The following is a 17,943-nucleotide window of genomic DNA, read 5'->3' on the forward strand; positions in this document are numbered from 1 at the left end:
TATGAGCTGACAAACACAGAGCAGAGAAGAAGTAATCAGCAAAACGTTGTGTAGGCTATTCGTATCTTTTGACTTGAGTGGAGATTATGCAAAAAGGCAGACCAACAGCCGAGATTGTGACACAGTCATCCAACACATACAAGCCATTACCCTCTACACACATCCTCACCTGAGATTGATAATAAAACTGCTTTGAGTGTAGCATCACTGTTTTGACATCAATTGTAATAATCCCCAGTGGATTATTTGCAAAGGGTTTACACCATCTTGGTGGATTCCCTTCACTCGCAATGACATACCTGCCCTCCCAGTAAGTCATTGCACATGCAAAGTACCTCCCATCAAAGAAGAGCAAGTCCAGCCACACAATTGCTGGGAAAAAAGTGGCATTACCAAAAGAACATGTTTGAGAAAACCACATCAGAACGGAAGCCATGAGGGCAGGAATGATGAAGAAAGCTGAAGAATACAACGCATTCCATTTGGGATCGCAAGGACACTCCGGCTCCAGCAGCTTTTCTAGTCCAGCAAGGATGAAGATAAAGACCACATTTGTAGCAACAAGCCTGTTCCTAAATGTTTTAAATAATACGGAGAACCATGCACTTCCCATAATTGGTTGATACTACACTATGATGTATAAAATATACCCATGTATGTATAATGATGTAATTTTCAGACAATCACCAAGACGTGCTACCTTTAACATGAGGTTTGCCTCTCTGCAGTGGAAAATGCTCTGTTACTAACATGTAGCAAAGACTTCCTTTCCCTTGCTATGTCCCCCCCCCCCAACCCTCTCTCTCTCTCTCTCTCTCTCTCTCTCTCTCTGTCTCTCACTCACTCTCTCCTCATTGGCCCTCACAGTTTCTCCCTCAGACAAGGACGTAGGTTTGGTCTCAACTTTGTACATATGTAGGCTAATAATAATATGTAAAATATACATGTCTTATGAAATACTACCAATTTGATGCTCTTTAACTAATTTATAAATGGTTCACTTAGGATAGATAGATAGATAGAAAGATAGACCCAGCAAACACGTCCATGTGGGGCCCACATGGGCCTTACTTGGGTTAGTTGGGTTTCAGCTGGGCATGGGCTTAGAGTGGGCTTTGATGTTGGGGCCCACATGGGCAACCCAGATAAAATCCACCGTACTAAAACTAAACATGGGCACTACATGGGTCCCAACTGGGCCACAATAAAATATATATATATATATAAAAAAAAACATGATAAAGTATGTTGATATGACATGCTGGTTACTGCAGTTATATAAAATTAACAATATATATTTATTAGTATTCCGTAATGAGCCTTAAACCATTTTAATGTGGCTTTACAATCTGTTTAGCTTTTTTTACTTAGTTAAACTTAGTTTACTTCGTTAAAAAAAACTTAATAGTTTTTGATTTTTCACCCAAAGTTCTAGTGGTAAGCGCCTGCGCAAAGAAACTCCTCCCCAAGAGCCGTTGGAAAAGTTGAAACGTGACAGAAAAAAAGGCTAGGCTGTGACTAGTTTTGTTCTTCTCAAATCTCCACGATTACCTACTTGGACGCACTGGAAGAGGCTGCTTTCATCTCGCAAAAGGTAAGAACAACTGTCCTTGTATAGATAGGCCTAATAACTGAAAAATGCTAGCATTAGAATCTACATTCTGTAGAAAACTATCATGGCATAAGTGAACCAAACACTTGGCAAGTTGGAGGGAGTGACAGTTGGCATAACGTTAACGATTACCGTTAGTTCTACAGCTAACAAGGCGAAAATCCTATTTAGCTAGGCTAACGTTAACGTCATGCCATCCTACTCTAACTTAATTTTAACCATTTTAACCGGTGAGGTCAATGACCCTCTTTTCTGATATTGATGTTGAAAGTGCTTATTCGATATTAAAGATTATTTTGAATAGCTGACTTGTAGAAAGCAATAGCTAACGTTAACGTTAGCTCTAGAACAGTGGTCTCCAACACGGTGCCCGCGGGCACCAGGTAGCCCGCCGGGAGCCTATGAGGCGCCCGCGGTGGATGTTCTAAAAATAGCCATTGGTTGACACAGAGTTCTAAATCACATATGGTACATTTTTTTTTAAATAATATTTTTTAATGTTTTCATGTTTTAATACGAGTTTAGCTATAGAAGAAAACAACTTTTAAGATTTCCTACAACATTTGAAAATGAATTTAGTAAAGTTATTTAAAAAATATATAATTATACCGCCAAAAGTTAGCCTATACCGCCACTGCGCAGACTCCCCTTGACATTAATTAGAAGAAGAATGTAAACAAGAAAGAATTCTGTATGTGTATTTCGCGATGTCTGAAATCAAGAAAAAGAAATCATACCACTTCCAGGAGGAATGGGAGGAAGAGTTCTTCTTTACTAAAGTAAAAGACAAGAGCGTATGTATGATTTGTGGAGCTGCCGTAGCTTTGGCTAAGAGACACAATGTGGAAAGACATTTTTCTACATTACACAGAACGTTCAATGCTAGCTACCCACCAGGCAGCACACTGAGGGCAGAAAAGGCGCGTGAGCTCAATGCAGCTTTGGGCAAGCAGCAATCATTTTTCATAAAGCCCGTGAAACAGTCGGTAGCTGCAACTGAAGCCTCATTTAGGGCAGCACAGTACCTGGCTGTAAACAAGAAGGCGTTTTCGGATGGTGAGGTTGTGTGTGGAGTAATGTCCGTGGTAGCAGACACCTTGTTCAAAGATCACAAGAACGGAAAAGAAATCATTGCTGCTATCTCGGATGTCCAGCTAAGTGCCAATACCATTGCCAGGAGAGTGTCAGCGATGTCCACAGACTTAACGCAACAGCTTAACCGTGAACTGGGTACATGCAAATGGTTTAGCATCCAGTGTGATGAGTCTGTGGACAACAGTAGCACGGCGCAGCTGATGGTCTTTGTTCGAATGGTGTTCAGCGATTTCACCATAAAAGAAGAAATGCTGACTTTGCTACCCCTGAAGACAACAACAAAGGCTGTTGACATCTATGAAGCCATGAAGCGGTATTTCACCGAAAAGAATATCCCGTTGGAAAAGTTGGTATCGGTGACGACAGATGGAGCCCCCGCGATGACCGGCCGTCATTCAGGGTTCATTGCGCGCTGCAGACGAGATCCAGATTTTCCACGGTTTCTAAATGACCACTGCATCATCCATCAACAGGCAATATGTGCGAAAGTGATGGGTTTTGACCACGTCATGACTCCGGTCGTAAAGATTGTGAATAGCATCCGCTCCAAAGCCACACAACACAGGTCATTCAAACTTCTCTTGGAGGAGCTGTCAGCTGAATACGGTGACCTCTTGCTGCACACAGAGATTCGCTGGCTCAGCAGGGGTAGAGTTTTGCAGCGTTTTCTGTCACTTCTGGGTGAAATAAAACAGTTCATGGATTCTAGAGGTCAGGACACTACTTTGCTCCAAGACACTGAATGGAAGCTCGACCTTGCCTTTCTAACGGACATCACAGGGAAACTTAATCATTTGAACTGTGAGTTACAAGGCAAAGACAAGAATGTCACTGACATGATCAGTGCTGTGAGTGCATTCAGAGCCAAGTTGAACATTTTCTCTGTGCATTTGCAAAGTAAGAAGTTCCTTCACTTTCCATCTGTGCAGTCAATTCTAAATGTAACTACTCCTGCATCTGGGGCATTGGACAGGGCTACAGAAAAGTACACCCAGCTCATATCTAGGCTTGGGCATGAGTTTGAGGAGAGATTTCAGGACTTTGACAAACTGCAGCCATGTGTGACATTCATTTCCAATCCCTTTTTGCAAGTTGATATCTCATGCATTTCAGAGCAGTTAGGTGAAACATTTAACTTAAATGCAGGTGAGCTAGAAATGGAAATCCTCACGTTGCAAAATGACATTACTCTCAAAGCCCACCAGGGTTCCCCTCACTTTTGGTGTCTTGTGGACTCAGAGAAATACAAAGGTGTGCATACAGCAGCTTTAAAAGCTGCTTGCTTATTTGGTTCAACCTATCTGTGTGAGTCAGCCTTCTCTAATATGAGCTTCATTAAAAACAAACACAGAACTCGTTTAACTGATACTCACCTTGAGGATTCTATAAGAGTTGCTGTGTCAAGCTACACCCCTAACTACAGTGCACTGGTGGGCTCCCTGCAATGCCAGGCTTCCCACTAGCATTGCATATAACAGCTTTAAATGTCATAGATGTGTTGTGTGTTAAAAGGGCATATTTATCACCTTTTGTTATTGTGCCTCTGACATTTCCAGAAAAACACTTTTTTTATTATTTTATTTTTCTATTTTTATGTTACAGCTATTGATGTGGAATTTGTATATTGTAATATAACAGCTTTAATTATCCCTATATGAGATTACTAGAAAAAAAAGAATATATATTGGATTTCTTTACTGATCTTCAATTTTATGTACATTTTGGAATTATTGAAAAATAAAAGTTATTCATATTATTGAGTAAGATTGTTGAGACTATTAATAATTCATTGTTCATGTTTAAATGTCTGTCTTCATTGATTATTAGTGATTAACACAAATAATCTTACATAGTCATAGTTTTATAGTGAAATGAATACGTTTATTTTATTTATTTATTTATTTATTCGAATAAGTAGCCCTCCGACTAATTTTTCACCCTCGGGTAGCCCTCGACCCCAAAAAGGTTGGAGACCCCTGCTCTAGAAGCTACTTCTCAAAGGAATTTGAAGCCTTTGGCAGGAGTAACTAAGTTAGCATTTTCAGGCTGTTTAGAGTTTTTTTGCTGATTCAACAACTAAAATGTTTTGGAAGATATTGGAAACCCTATTTTGTTTGATTTATTTACTAGCCAATGTTAGCTGGTTAGCTGCTGGCCGAAACATTTTAGGCGGCAATGTTTTTTGATTCTGACACAGGTAGAATCTAGCCTAACTTTAATAAACATTCATAAAGTTAATCGACGCATGCCAGCCCAAAAAAATGAATGATTTAAACATGTAATTTCGTCCATGTGATTTAAAGAATTAGATTTGATTGCAAGATAGCCTCCTGTCAGATGTAATATCAAACCACAACCATTAACGTTATGGCAAGCGTTCAGTAAATGTGTCTTTTTTTACGAATGCCTTTCTATGACCGTTGCTGCTGTGATGCTGCCCTCATCCTTGTCCTGGTGTTATTCTGCGTTCGGTAACGTTAGCGATTGTATTGGACCGTAACGTTAACCTAGGTATCACTAGGCTACTTAATGGCTTGTTTATTGCTGACAACGTTTTCACGACGTCAGAATAAATAGTTCTAGATATTTAAATACAGTGGAGAGCAATTCACCTCAACACAGTTATGAGGTGTTTTTGGCGGATGGTTTTCAAAATGGAGAGCTGCATACTTCAACTAGAATGTAATGCCAGAGGAATTACAATAGTGGATGGAAAGCTGCTGGGTTAATGTTGGTGGGGAGATTCCTGAAAAAAAAACCATTGAATCACTTAATCTTTGAGTTCATACTGTTGTATAAAATTATCCTAGTTGTAGACATCATGATGAGAGAACGAGTTTGAAACTGTAGAGCATGTATTCATATAACCTTAATCATAATCAAGTAATACACTGAAGTTATTCCTAACCATAATACTCTTATAACATTTTAAATAACAAGTTTAACTAATACTATTAACATACTGAAGCTATTCTACCAGAATTCCCCCTACGTGCGCTCTGTATCCCTATGTCTCTTTTTGCTGCCCTGTGTCTCATTTTGTTGCACTGTGTCTCATGCTGCCTTAGCCTAGGCCTTTTGAGTCGGCCTTGAAGCTGCAAGATACCGCATACACAGGGCGAGCTCTACTCATAACAACCAGTAGGAGGGTGCAGGGGGCGAACGATATTTAACCCATCACAATGTATGACCTGTGATCACTCTATACTGTACACCCCTGAACTTTCCATAAACTTAAGGTGAAAAGTTCGTTCGGGGTAGTGTTGTGTCAGCATTTTGGAGGGGTATAAGTAAGAGAGTTCTACCTTTGTTCGGGAGTGCGATCGTGCGATCCACTCAGGCTTTGCGCTATGTAGTCATTAAAGGAATTTTTGCACGGAACTCTGCCGGACTTTTGCGCCTTCTTTTTGGGACAAGTTTTTGACTTCAGCACTTATAATGGTGTATTTTTGTTACGTTGTGGGCAAGATGTTTGGACTTAATTTCTGGCCCGAGTCTGAATATCTGCCACGACATTTGGCGAGCCTAGCCAGGAGAGATAACGAGACACCCGAAGCTTGGGGGGACCAGCCTGCACTACAAGACACCAAAATTGAATACGAAGTAGAGCTTTTTGTTTTCTGTGATTTTGTTGAGTGTGTTGGAGTGCAGGACTCCACCCAGGTTGACGGTAAGAAATTGTCTCTCCTCCAAAAGAACCTAGTTAAATTGTTAAACATAAAATTAAGAGTATTGAAAAGAGTCGCTGGCAGAGTTTGGTGCAAAATATATGTGTAATAACCCCGCATGTGTGTGCTTATGTTTTGTAAACTAACAACCGTATTGTGCAGTAGTAGGCTATGAATGAGAAATTACTAGGAGTGCTGTTTGGCATCAGATCACAGTTTTTGTGCTTATCAGACGATGACCTTGAATATCCCGGACAGAAAAGTGCCTGAGCTCAGTGAAAAAAAAAAAAATATATATATGGTTAGAAATGACTGAAACTGTTTGGAAGTGGCGGCATAGGTTATCAAAAGGTTGATTGATGTATATACCATTAGAAATTAAGGCGTAAATAATTAGCAAGGATCAGTTTTGAGAGCGTGTGGGCGACATCGGGTGTGTGCATTCTCATAAACCATAAACTTTCCTGTCGACTGAAAATACATGACAAAAGATATAAATAGGGCTTTCAGTCTTCTGCAATCCCTTTGTATGTCCTGAATTACATTTGAATAGCTTAAAAGATGTTTGTCTCATCTTTCCCCATGAAATAGGTGAACCATAGTCATACAATTTGTTCCGTTCAATAAGTTTTTTTTTTTTTTTTTAATCTCTTTGTGCTTATTGCCCCCTCCCTATATACTGAGCCTTAAAGGAGCCGCACCATTTTTATACCATACCAACTGGATAGATATTTGAAAAGAATGTAAAAAAAAAAAAAAAAAAAAAAAAAAAAGCAAAAGTTTAAGAAAATGAAACAAAGCTGAGCCTAACATCTGAGAGTAAATATGGATGAAGAGCAATGGATGGTTAGAATATGGATGAAGAGCAATGGATGGTTAGAATATGGATGAAGAGCAATGGATGGTTAGAATATGGATGAATAGCCTATTAGAAAAAGCTTATTTGTGTGTTTAATTGTGTCTTGCATAAATGTTAGCTACTGCTGTGCTTGAATACCAGCTGTTAATTCGCTTTTGTAGCTGTAAGTTAGTTCACTAATTGACACAAATCTAATTATATCCCTGATCATTGCAAATGAAGTGTAAGATTAAAGGGCTTTTGTGAGACGGGACGCCTCTGCTATTAGCTCTTGACGAATAATGGGTCGGGTGAGAGCTATAGTTCAGAACCTAAAAAGATATAATCGCGATGAATTCCGCACGACAAAGATGTCGGATTTCGGGATTGTCGCTTGATAGAATCTTAATCGCGGACTAACGTTTCAGTGACATAAGGGTCGCATGAGAGAAGTCACGCTGAGTACTGCGGTGGGCTGCTCATAGACATTGATGTTGTCGTGGGATAGCTGCCGGCAGGTAAAAATTGCCCTAGTCGCTCAGTAAATTTTATGTTTCACATGAGGACAGGTTTGCAATAGTAATTGCTATCCACTCGAGGCGCGCACGGGTGGAGAGGCTGGAAATGGCACACCTCATAGTAAGCTAAAGGATAAGAAGGTATTTGTGTTGGTATTGAAGGGCATTGGTGCGGGGAATAATTGGTGAAATAAAGGTGAATCAGATGTGGTATTACTGCACCTTACTGTAATTGCTTTTACTAATTTCAGTCATTTGAAATTAGAAAAATGTATGCTACAATTACTAGTGTTGCTGAGCATATGTTGTTATGAGTTATTGTTGAGTTTAGTTTGTATTTTCGTTGGTTATTGTTTGTTGGTTATGTTTTTTGAAACAAAGTAATAGCCTGCCTGGTGTGTTGTGGTACTGTCATTGGTTAGTGCAGCGTAAAATCAAAAGAAAAAGCAATTGATGGAAAAGAGAACATTTTGGCTGGAGAGATAATTTAGAAACGTGAGTGATATAAAACATTTTTGGAAAAGGTTGATGTAATATCTCATACTAACCAATGTAAGTGCATGCAAACCGAGGGCAAGTAAATGTTTCTGTGTGTCTGAGAAAGTGAGTTTATCTAACTTCTGATTGCTGTAGAGGTCTCCGCCACTGAGCCCTGACTCCCCCTCAAGGAAACCGGGAAAAGACTGTACAGCAAAAGTTAAGCCCAGTGCCTTGGACAGAATTTGTGCTGTGTCCAAGTGTATAAGCGGGTGTACCCGGGTTGAGGTGGAAGCATGACTCATGTGCGGATGGACACTGAATTGAGAAAATGGAATTGGAACTTTTGACCAATTATTGTGTTTAGTCACCAGTTTCAGTTAACTTGATAGAAAGGAAAGGATAGTATAACAGAAAAGAACATAAAAATGAATATTGCATTCTAGAAAAAATCATAGTCTCAATTGTTCCGGTCAATATTGGGATCACAATCGTTTGCCACAATTATGCCATCCATCTTCTGAACTTAAAGTGAGTTTAATTGAAATGTTGAATACAATTTAATTGAAGAACTAAGATTATATACAATAAAATAAAAATGTTTTAAAAGGTTATCCTTAAAATAGTTACCACAGTGAAAGAAATGTACTGAATTGATAAATCTAAGAAAAAAAAGAGTAGAGAAAGGAAATTTCGAAAAATACTTTGATTAAGTTGTTATTAGGATAAAAATCTAAATTGAAATTGACAAATTGACTAATTGACTAACTGCACAGTGTAGTGTCTGTTCTGAGATACCATCATAATTTGGGGAATTATATGAAAACCAGGGTATTCTTTGAAACAAATGGGGTTAATGTTTTAGATAAGGCAGGGTACAGAAGCAGGGAAAGATTAGAAACTAACCACTGACTAAACACAGTTTTGAGTCTGTCTACAGGCTGTGTGCCCTCTGAATCCGAGACCCAGGCCCTGATTACAGCCGACCGACATGTCACCCACACCAACGTCTATCCATGTGATACCAATGCTAAGACTGTTTCAGAGACGGTTAGCCACTGCTGCCAGACTCCAGGGGGAGGAGCCACAAGTCCCACCTCGACAATAGGAGTGGACCACAGCAAGAGGGAGGAGCATTTGCCTTCGCCTGATACTGCTCACTGGGCCTGACTCCTTTTCAACCGAGCCTCATTTTGGAAAAAGGAGTGAAAGAACACAAAAAGGCAAACAGCCTCAGCAAGTGAAGTAAGAGACTACCAAAAATACACCAACTATGGCTGGAACTGTCTTTATGGCATTCAAAAAAAAAAAAAAATCATACTCATCAGAACATGAGTGGGAGAGGGACTATGAGGTCCCCACTTGATCAACAAATGTCAGCTGTCAACCAAGGTGCAGCAAATACCAATGCAACAAGTCTCGATGTGGCAACAATTAAAGAGAGTATGATCGTTGATGAAAAGGAATGAGCATGGTGTGGGATCTCATCAATCTCTAGAGTGGCTGTCAGGGCTGGATCGGACCAGAGGTACACTTCAGTTGGACATCCACCAATATTCAAGTCACAACTAAAAGACGACACACATGTACTAACCCCCACCACACCTTAAGAAGGGACAGAACGATTGACGGCATGTTCTTCAAGGATACTGAGGATTGAAATGTAAGCCAGGAGTCTTTAAGGATGCTCTGGCTCAAAATTCAAATCATTTTTAATCCATGTTTCTGGTTGCCAGGCCAGTCCAGAATCAGTCTAAATTTGCATTCATGGCTTTAGGATGCCATGGATATGAATCCATAGCCAGTAATCCCCAAGAAAGGGTTCAATCTGATGTGTCATTGAAGAAGAAGCTCTACTAGGGCTTAGAATAATACACATGGTCAACACACATTGATGATTAGGGAAACTGAAAGGGCAAGTAAAGGCCAGAACAATTAAGTATTCTTCAATATTGATCTCATAACCGATTAAGGAGTGATGGTATTAAGAGCAGTAGGTAATAATGGACACTTTGCTGTGCTTCCCAAATCTCATAAAGAGTGAGAGTATGGCTTATGACAATCTATATACAGTAGGAAAAACTACAAACAATAATAGTGTAACAGTTGCCTTATAAAAACAAAACTTTCATTATTTTTAACTATGATATGATAAATGTCATATGCTGAATGAACAGACAAAGAAAATGTTAACAGAATAAATTTGATAAGCATAAAAACACTCTGTAGAGCGCTATGAGACATGTGTAATGTTGTGGCGCTCTATAAGTGAAATTAAAAGTAACAGAATAAACCAAAAAATCTAAATAAATAATCGCTTTATAATAATCAAAAAAACATAAACTATTTACATGAAATAATAAAATGAAATAATAAAATGAAATAATTAATTAGTTACAAGGAAGGTGGAAATGCCTGAAAAGTTGGTAGGATGATTGTGATCGCTTAGTATTGATTGACGGTTGACATGAGAAATAAGGATGTGGGTAGTAGGGAGTGAATACCCAAAGCAACAATATTTCAGAATAACTAATAGCATAAAACCTTGCCATCCTACTGGAACTGTTGGACGCAACAGGGTGGGGCAGATTAGCTGTTACTGATTCAGAATGAGGCTTGAGTGAGTGACAGGTGAGTGAAAGATGTAAGAGTGAGTGTGCATGCAATGTGTGAATGGAGCGACGTACCTGGGGTCTTAATCAGACTGACAACCAGGAGAATACGAGACCTATCCCACTTTTTGTTGACATTGAAAAATGTCAAAAGGAGGGAGGGATAGGAAATTTGAATAACAGTATGTAGACATTGATTGCTACGAAATATTACTGTTATTAACCATTACTAACTATTAACTAACTACTATTACTAACTATTAATCTAAATATTAATCTAAATATTAATCTGTGTGTCATATAATCTAACATAATCTAACTAACTTTGGTTAAATTGTTTTACAGACTTGATAACGACTGACTTAAAGAAGGACTTATGGGCTAAATCTAACTGATTGTATGAATTTCTTCATCTGAAAATCTTCCAAGTTCCCAAATGGTTTAGGATTTGTGTGGCTGTATGGGTTGTGTGCTGTTTCTTTTTGTTCTATTCTGCTCTCTCTATAAATCTGACCAGGAGCGCTACATTGCTTGAGCGAGGTGTGAGAATTTGAGAGTCTGGGGGAGTCCACCTGTAACTGTTGCTTTCAGCTCAATGCGGCTACAGTCATCTACTCCAGTGGCAATGTCACACAATGTCCACAGCCAGATGACTTCAAACTACGACCAGAACCCTGCAACCAGATGATCTCAACTAAAAACCTCTACACCCAAATGACACCAGCTCCAGGCCAGAGGATTTCAACTTCACTTCCATCTCCAGTCCACGCCCCAAGCCCATTCCCTACTCCTAGCCCATTCCCTAATCCTAGCCCATTCCCTACTCCAAACCCATTAACATACTCAAGCCCATTCCCTATTCCTAGCCCATTCCCTACTCCAAACCCTTTAACATACCCAAGCCCATTCCCTACTCCTAGCCCATTCCCTTTTCCTAGCCCATTAACATACCCAAGCCCATTCCCTACTCCAAACCCATTAACATACCCTAGCCCATTCCCTACTCCTAGCCCATTCCCTATTCCTAGCCCATTCCCTACTGCAAACCCATTAACATACCCAAGCCCATTCCCTACTCCTAGACCATTCCCTACTCCTAGCCCATTCCCTACTACAAACCCATTACCACCACCAAGGCCATTCCCTACTCCAAACCCATTACTATCCCCAAGTCCATACCCTGCTCCAAGTTTAATACCTATTCCAGGTCCAGCCCCAGTCCTACAACAAGATTGTGCTGGACTGGGATATGCGAGAGCATGAAAGGCCAATAGGGAATTCTGAATTAAAGCCAAAGCAACGTGATTGACATGAGACCACAATCACCTAAATCCAACAAACGGCTCAGATGAGGAAGATTCATACACCGCATTGTACACATCTAGGGACGGTAACACCAGTTTCTGATCTTCTACTCTAAGATAAAACCATCAAGGAAGAAACAAACAGCATAATACCAAAGAAAGAGAAAATGCCATTATAGAAGTAACAAAGATCCCATTCATGACCACATTAATGCCTGTAGCATAAGCAGGGCCCACACCAAAAGAACCATGAAATGAACACAAGGTACCAGCAACAAGATCAGTAGGAGAACCAACAACTCAACGACCAACTATGCAATGTGACTTTGCAGCTTATAGATTTAACCGTGCTGGTGAAGACCATCAACAAATGGCTTTTTACCTTCAACAAGCAAATCATGAGTGTGATACTACATTAAGTAGTCAGTATGTTGTTTTTAAAGACCTATTGTACATATGTTCAAAACTATCCATAACTCTTTTGTGTTGAACGAAAAGATACAATCAGTGTGTATGAAAAGTGTGTGTGTACTAGTACTGCATTATCTTGTGGGTGTATAACATCAAAACCATATGTTGTGTGTATACCATGATGGCTTAGTCAAAAGCGAAAATACGACACAGAAATGCATGTTCACTGACATGTTAATGGTGATATTCCTTCTTACCTCTACCCATTTTTGATACTCTTCAAGTGTACACAGTCAGAGACAGTAGCCAGTATAAGAATTAAGAATCAGAAAGGAAGGATAATTCTTTAGTTTGTGAGACTATGCAAGTCTCAAAGGAGGGAATGTTGTATAAAATTATCCTAGTTGTAGACATCATGATGAGAGAACGAGTTTGAAACTGTAGAGCATGTATTCATATAACCTTAATCATAATCAAGTAATACACTGAAGTTATTCCTAACCATAATACTCTTATAACATTTTAAATAACAAGTTTAACTAATACTATTAACATACTGAAGCTATTCTACCAGAATTCCCCCTACGTGCGCTCTGTATCCCTATGTCTCTTTTTGCTGCCCTGTGTCTCATTTTGTTGCACTGTGTCTCATGCTGCCTTAGCCTAGGCCTTTTGAGTCGGCCTTGAAGCTGCAAGATACCGCATACACAGGGCGAGCTCTACTCATAACAACCAGTAGGAGGGTGCAGGGGGCGAACGATATTTAACCCATGCACAATGTATGACCTGTAATCACTCTATACTGTACACCCCTGAACTTTCCATAAACTTAAGGTGAAAAGTTCGTTCGGGGTAGTGTTGTGTCAGCATTTTGGAGGGGTATAAGTAAGAGAGTTCTACCTTTGTTCGGGAGTGCGATCGTGCGATCCACTCAGGCTTTGCGCTATGTAGTCATTAAAGGAATTTTTGCACGGAACTCTGCCGGACTTTTGCGCCTTCTTTTTGGGACAAGTTTTTGACTTCAGCACTTATAATGGTGTATTTTTGTTACGTTGTGGGCAAGATGTTTGGACTTAATTTCTGGCCCGAGTCTGAATATCTGCCACGACAATACAAACCCTTGTACCAAAAAACCTTGTGCGTCAGGCATTCTTGAGATATCACACTCAAGGTGGGTTTGGCCTTGACATTTGACTTAATCATTCCATACAATCCATACAAATGTTCACACCAAATTTGAAGCATGTGCGTCAAGCCGTTCTGAAGTTGTGACACAAGCATGAAAGCTGGCCTTTGGAAAATGTAATTCAGAGTATGCAATGCAAGACTACTGTACCTGCAAAACGGGGCTTTCAGTTGGTGTTGATGACTGTTCATTCTGCAGCCAGCTAACAATTACTTTGTCAACGTTAAAATAATTGAATCAACGTCGCACTGCCACATTTATTCTATATCACTTTTGCACCCTTCATTAATATTAAAGCAACGTTGAAATTCTAACTACAGATCAATGGGATTTCAATGGTATTTCCACTAAAATGAATATTGAAACAATGTTGAAATTACAACCAAACTAAAGATCAACGTGATTTCAGTGGTATTTCAATTGATATTAAACCTCAGTAAACCACTATTAGCCTAATCTGGCAAAATATTGGGAAATTCATATCCTGCTTTATCTACAGCCAGGATAAATTTGTTTAGGCTACACAAGCTTGCATAAATAACCATTGACAACTTGTTATCAGTTAAGCAAGTGCATTTATTCACTCTTCATCTAGAAATTCGTGTGTACTGTGTTTTCCTGCCATCCATAGCAGTTGCAGTCAGCCTGATACTTCAGTGGCAGAGTGAAGCGGCACCTAACAGAAATAGAAGGAGGGGGGGGGGGGGGGGGGACAGCTGTTAGATAAATATGTTCAACTGAGCAACAAACTAACAGCTAAGCCTACAATCAAGTTATTTTACGCCAGTGGTTCTCAAACTTTTTCTTTCATTCCCCACTTAGATCAAGGGGGCATTTTTAAACCCCACCTGTCCCTCATCGCTCTAAATCAGACGTTTCAGCGATTTCACTCAAATTCTCAAAGGCATAATACTGTCGCTATCGAGGCGCCTGTCCCATACCTGAATGCAGTAATCTTAGATCTGCTAGGTGAGGTAGGTGCTTGTCTTAGCCTTGTAACTGGAGATTTAACTCATTGAGCCACTCATATACAAACGTAGTTCAAAACGAAGGCCAAGTTTCAGCCAGTGATTGTTTGCCATTTCCCTTGTCAGCTGGCAATTTGAGTGCTTAGCTAGCTGCTACCGCCTCCACTGCACACAACCGCGAACCTAGAAACATGAACTTACTATGTTGCTAAGCTACAAGTTTGAAGCTAACGCCAGCTTGCTTACTTGATTAGCCGAGTCGTTTTAAACAGACTTCACACACTCCATTCAAATACAAAACACAAATATTTAACTTACATTGGGTGTGGTAGGAAAACGTCCGTTTCGTCGTTGTTTGTTGGACGAACCAGACAACAAGAACGTAAACTTTCTTCAAGAGGATGCTTGACAGCAGCAGTGCCTGTAGAATCGGTAGGAATCAGAGGCAAGGAGAACGCTACTGCGCATGCGCACAAGTTAATTGGGATGTGTAGTTTTAGGGAGCCCCAGATTGTATGCATTAGAAGCTGAGACCGTTGAATTCACAGGTGACACCTGTGCCAGTGTTCTAATTAGCCCGGGAAATTCTCTGGGAGCTTAACAAGCGCAGCTGGCTTTAGGCATGGCTTTAGGCCATTATGACATCACAGCCATACAAGTCTATGGGGGAAAAATTAGCTTTTTGTCATTTTTAATCCCCTATTTCTCAAAAAGTATAAACTTTTTTAAAAATCTGAAAAAATAACTCTCTTGCCCCACTCCAGACCTACAAAACGGTTATTTCAACATGTCTGTACGTTAAGCGGTTAGAGTCGCATTAATTCTTGAAAAGGTAAAAAGAAAAGGTTATAAGAAGAAGAAGAAGAAGCAGCCAGGAGATTTCAAGATAGTGGATTCCATCCACTATAATTACATTCACACCAAGAACGATAATTCGATGGGTTCTTCTGATTGGCTATTAGCTTTTTATTGTTCTCAAAATCGCTCAGAAAGTGATCCCCAATGATATCGTTCTTCATGTCGTTATCGTTATAGTTTATGTGTGAACGTCGTCATTCATAATAATGAGAACGATATTTGTTTATAGTTATTGTTATCGTTCTTGGTGTAATTGTAGAGAGAATGCATACAGCCAAAATGTGAAAGTTTGTGAACCCCTTGGAATTATTTGGTTTTCTGCATAAATTGGTCACAAAATGTGATCTGATCTTCATTTAGTGTCACAGAAATAAATTGTGAGAATTATTTCAGATTTTCATGGTCAGTTTAAATAAAGGCTATTATCATAGCACACACACGGTTTGAAGTATGATAAATGAATTGAAGATATATTGCTTTTGCAATAAATGAGCAACTTTGCTTAATTTAATGTAGGGCTGAAAGCGTGGCAACATTGGCACCACCGTCTCTTCTACCCCAGAGGGTTTCCCCCTAAAGACCGTTAGGGATGTGGAAGTCATGGAAGGAAAACTGGCAAATCCAAACTTCATGTCCAAACTGGTATGTATGTTAAGTCTAGGGTGATGCAACTCAATTTTATTGGGCAGTGAATTTGATCTGAAACTTCCTCAGTGTGCTCACACCCATGCTTCTGGATGTTCATGTTGGGTGGTTTACTCCAGTGAGCAATATAGATAACTTTGCTTTGTATTGTCTTTGTTCCCCCTCAGGTTGCAGCTGTGACTGACATAGGGGGGACAACTGTTGACGAGGCCACAAGAAGGATGATGACCTTCCTCCTAGACCATGGCCTATCCAGGCAGTACAACTTTGTGGGCCAAAACGGGAAGAGAGTTCAAGGCCTTACAACTGTATGAGGTAGGTGTGCATGTGGATAATGTTTTAAGTTATACTGATAGGGCTGGGAAGGTAACCACATTACTGCAATACCGTGGGGTAGTGACGCCTGCAAAATAAAAAAAGGAAAAAGAAAAAATGTGAAACGTTTGGGGGATTCGACTTCATGTAGCCTTCTGCAGAGGTCTTAAGCTGACCGCATAACGTGATTATTTCTGAACTTCTGATACGTTTTCAACCCAGTTGAAAACGTATCAGAATCTCAGAATTAAACTTAACAGCGACATATAGGCTAGCCTAGGACCTACCTTTGTTACAACCTGACGCAGCCATTAAAATGTGCGGTACCCTACTTTTGTAACAGTTGTAAACACCATGAATGTAACAGTTCTAAAATCGCGATAGCCTTGTTGATAAACTGCTTTCATGTCTGAAGTATTTGGTCTAGTGATCTTTGAAGTTCCTGCGGCTGTCTAAAGCTTAACTGGCTGTTTTTATTTATTTATAGGGTGTCCCAGCCCTATGTACTGATACTAGAAAGATGTCACAATACCCTAATGTTATAAACAGGTCCATTTTTGTTGTCCTGGCTGGGCAGTGTGTTTGCACGTCTCAGTTGCCTAACTTGTGTGTTCAAGAGTATGTGTGTAGTTCTTATAATCTTCATTTATATAGCGCTTTTCTTAACATAGTTGCAGTCCAGGCTGAGAGTTGTGTTAGACAATACAGTATGAAGTAAGTGACCGTTATATTTGTTTCTTGCAGGAAGTTTAAAGAAAAACGGCATGACCAGCCAAATCACCCGTAAAGATGCCTAAATAAATGATACATAAATAAAAAGGTATTTAATTATATTACTAGTCTCTTTGTTATTATAGCTTTTTTAACACTTGTAAGGTGTTTGGGTCTGTGGGACCCACTTTCAATGTTTGCTAAAAAGAAAATTATGCTATTTATTATTTCTTCTCACTCAAACTCATTGGCTTTCTGCATCTGCTATCCCCACACAAAGTTACAAAACTTACATTAAAGCACTTTCACCTGTTCTGATTAAGTTCTAAGAAATAAGCACCAATAATGATAAAAGAAAACTTGTTTCTATTTATCTTTTTATAATTGAATTTACTTGTTTTCTCACAAAATGATGATCCTAAATGTGATGACTTAAATAGCAAATAACCATAAATGAAGTCTATCATTGGTAACTGAGCTAAAGCAAACATCTGTCAAGTATTTTTACATACATTGTTATGCCTGTGTTGAAAAAGCCTTATAATGTGGTGGGTTCAACAGACCTGGATTGGCTGTGTAACAAACATATGAACACAAAATGAATTTTACCCAGAATAGCAGGAACCCATAATCAGCCCAGAAACCTAGGTTGGCCATGTGGATTTTTAGCTATAGGACCCATGTGAAGCCCACCTTCAGCCCATCTGGGCTAGCCCACATGGGGC

The 17,943-nt window shown here is 39.6% G+C and overlaps 1 long non-coding RNA gene across 1 annotated transcript; it reads left to right on the plus strand.

Annotated features, from left to right (window-relative positions):
• The first annotated feature begins 1,511 nt into the window (after window positions 1–1,511).
• Window positions 1,512–17,300, plus strand: LOC143132179 (uncharacterized). Its single transcript, XR_012988252.1, has 4 exons — window positions 1,512–1,594; window positions 16,064–16,189; window positions 16,360–16,507; window positions 17,252–17,300. It is a non-coding gene; the product is annotated as an uncharacterized LOC143132179 (long non-coding RNA).
• Window positions 17,301–17,943: the final 643 nt, after the last annotated feature.

The sequence above is a fragment of the Alosa pseudoharengus genome, unplaced genomic scaffold (genome assembly GCF_046254945.1).
Source record: "Alosa pseudoharengus isolate Yale_2024_CS ecotype anadromous, Long Island Sound unplaced genomic scaffold, YU_APseudo_1.1 YU_APseudo_1.1_scf_19, whole genome shotgun sequence".
Classification (NCBI taxonomy): domain Eukaryota; kingdom Metazoa; phylum Chordata; class Actinopteri; order Clupeiformes; family Clupeidae; genus Alosa; species Alosa pseudoharengus.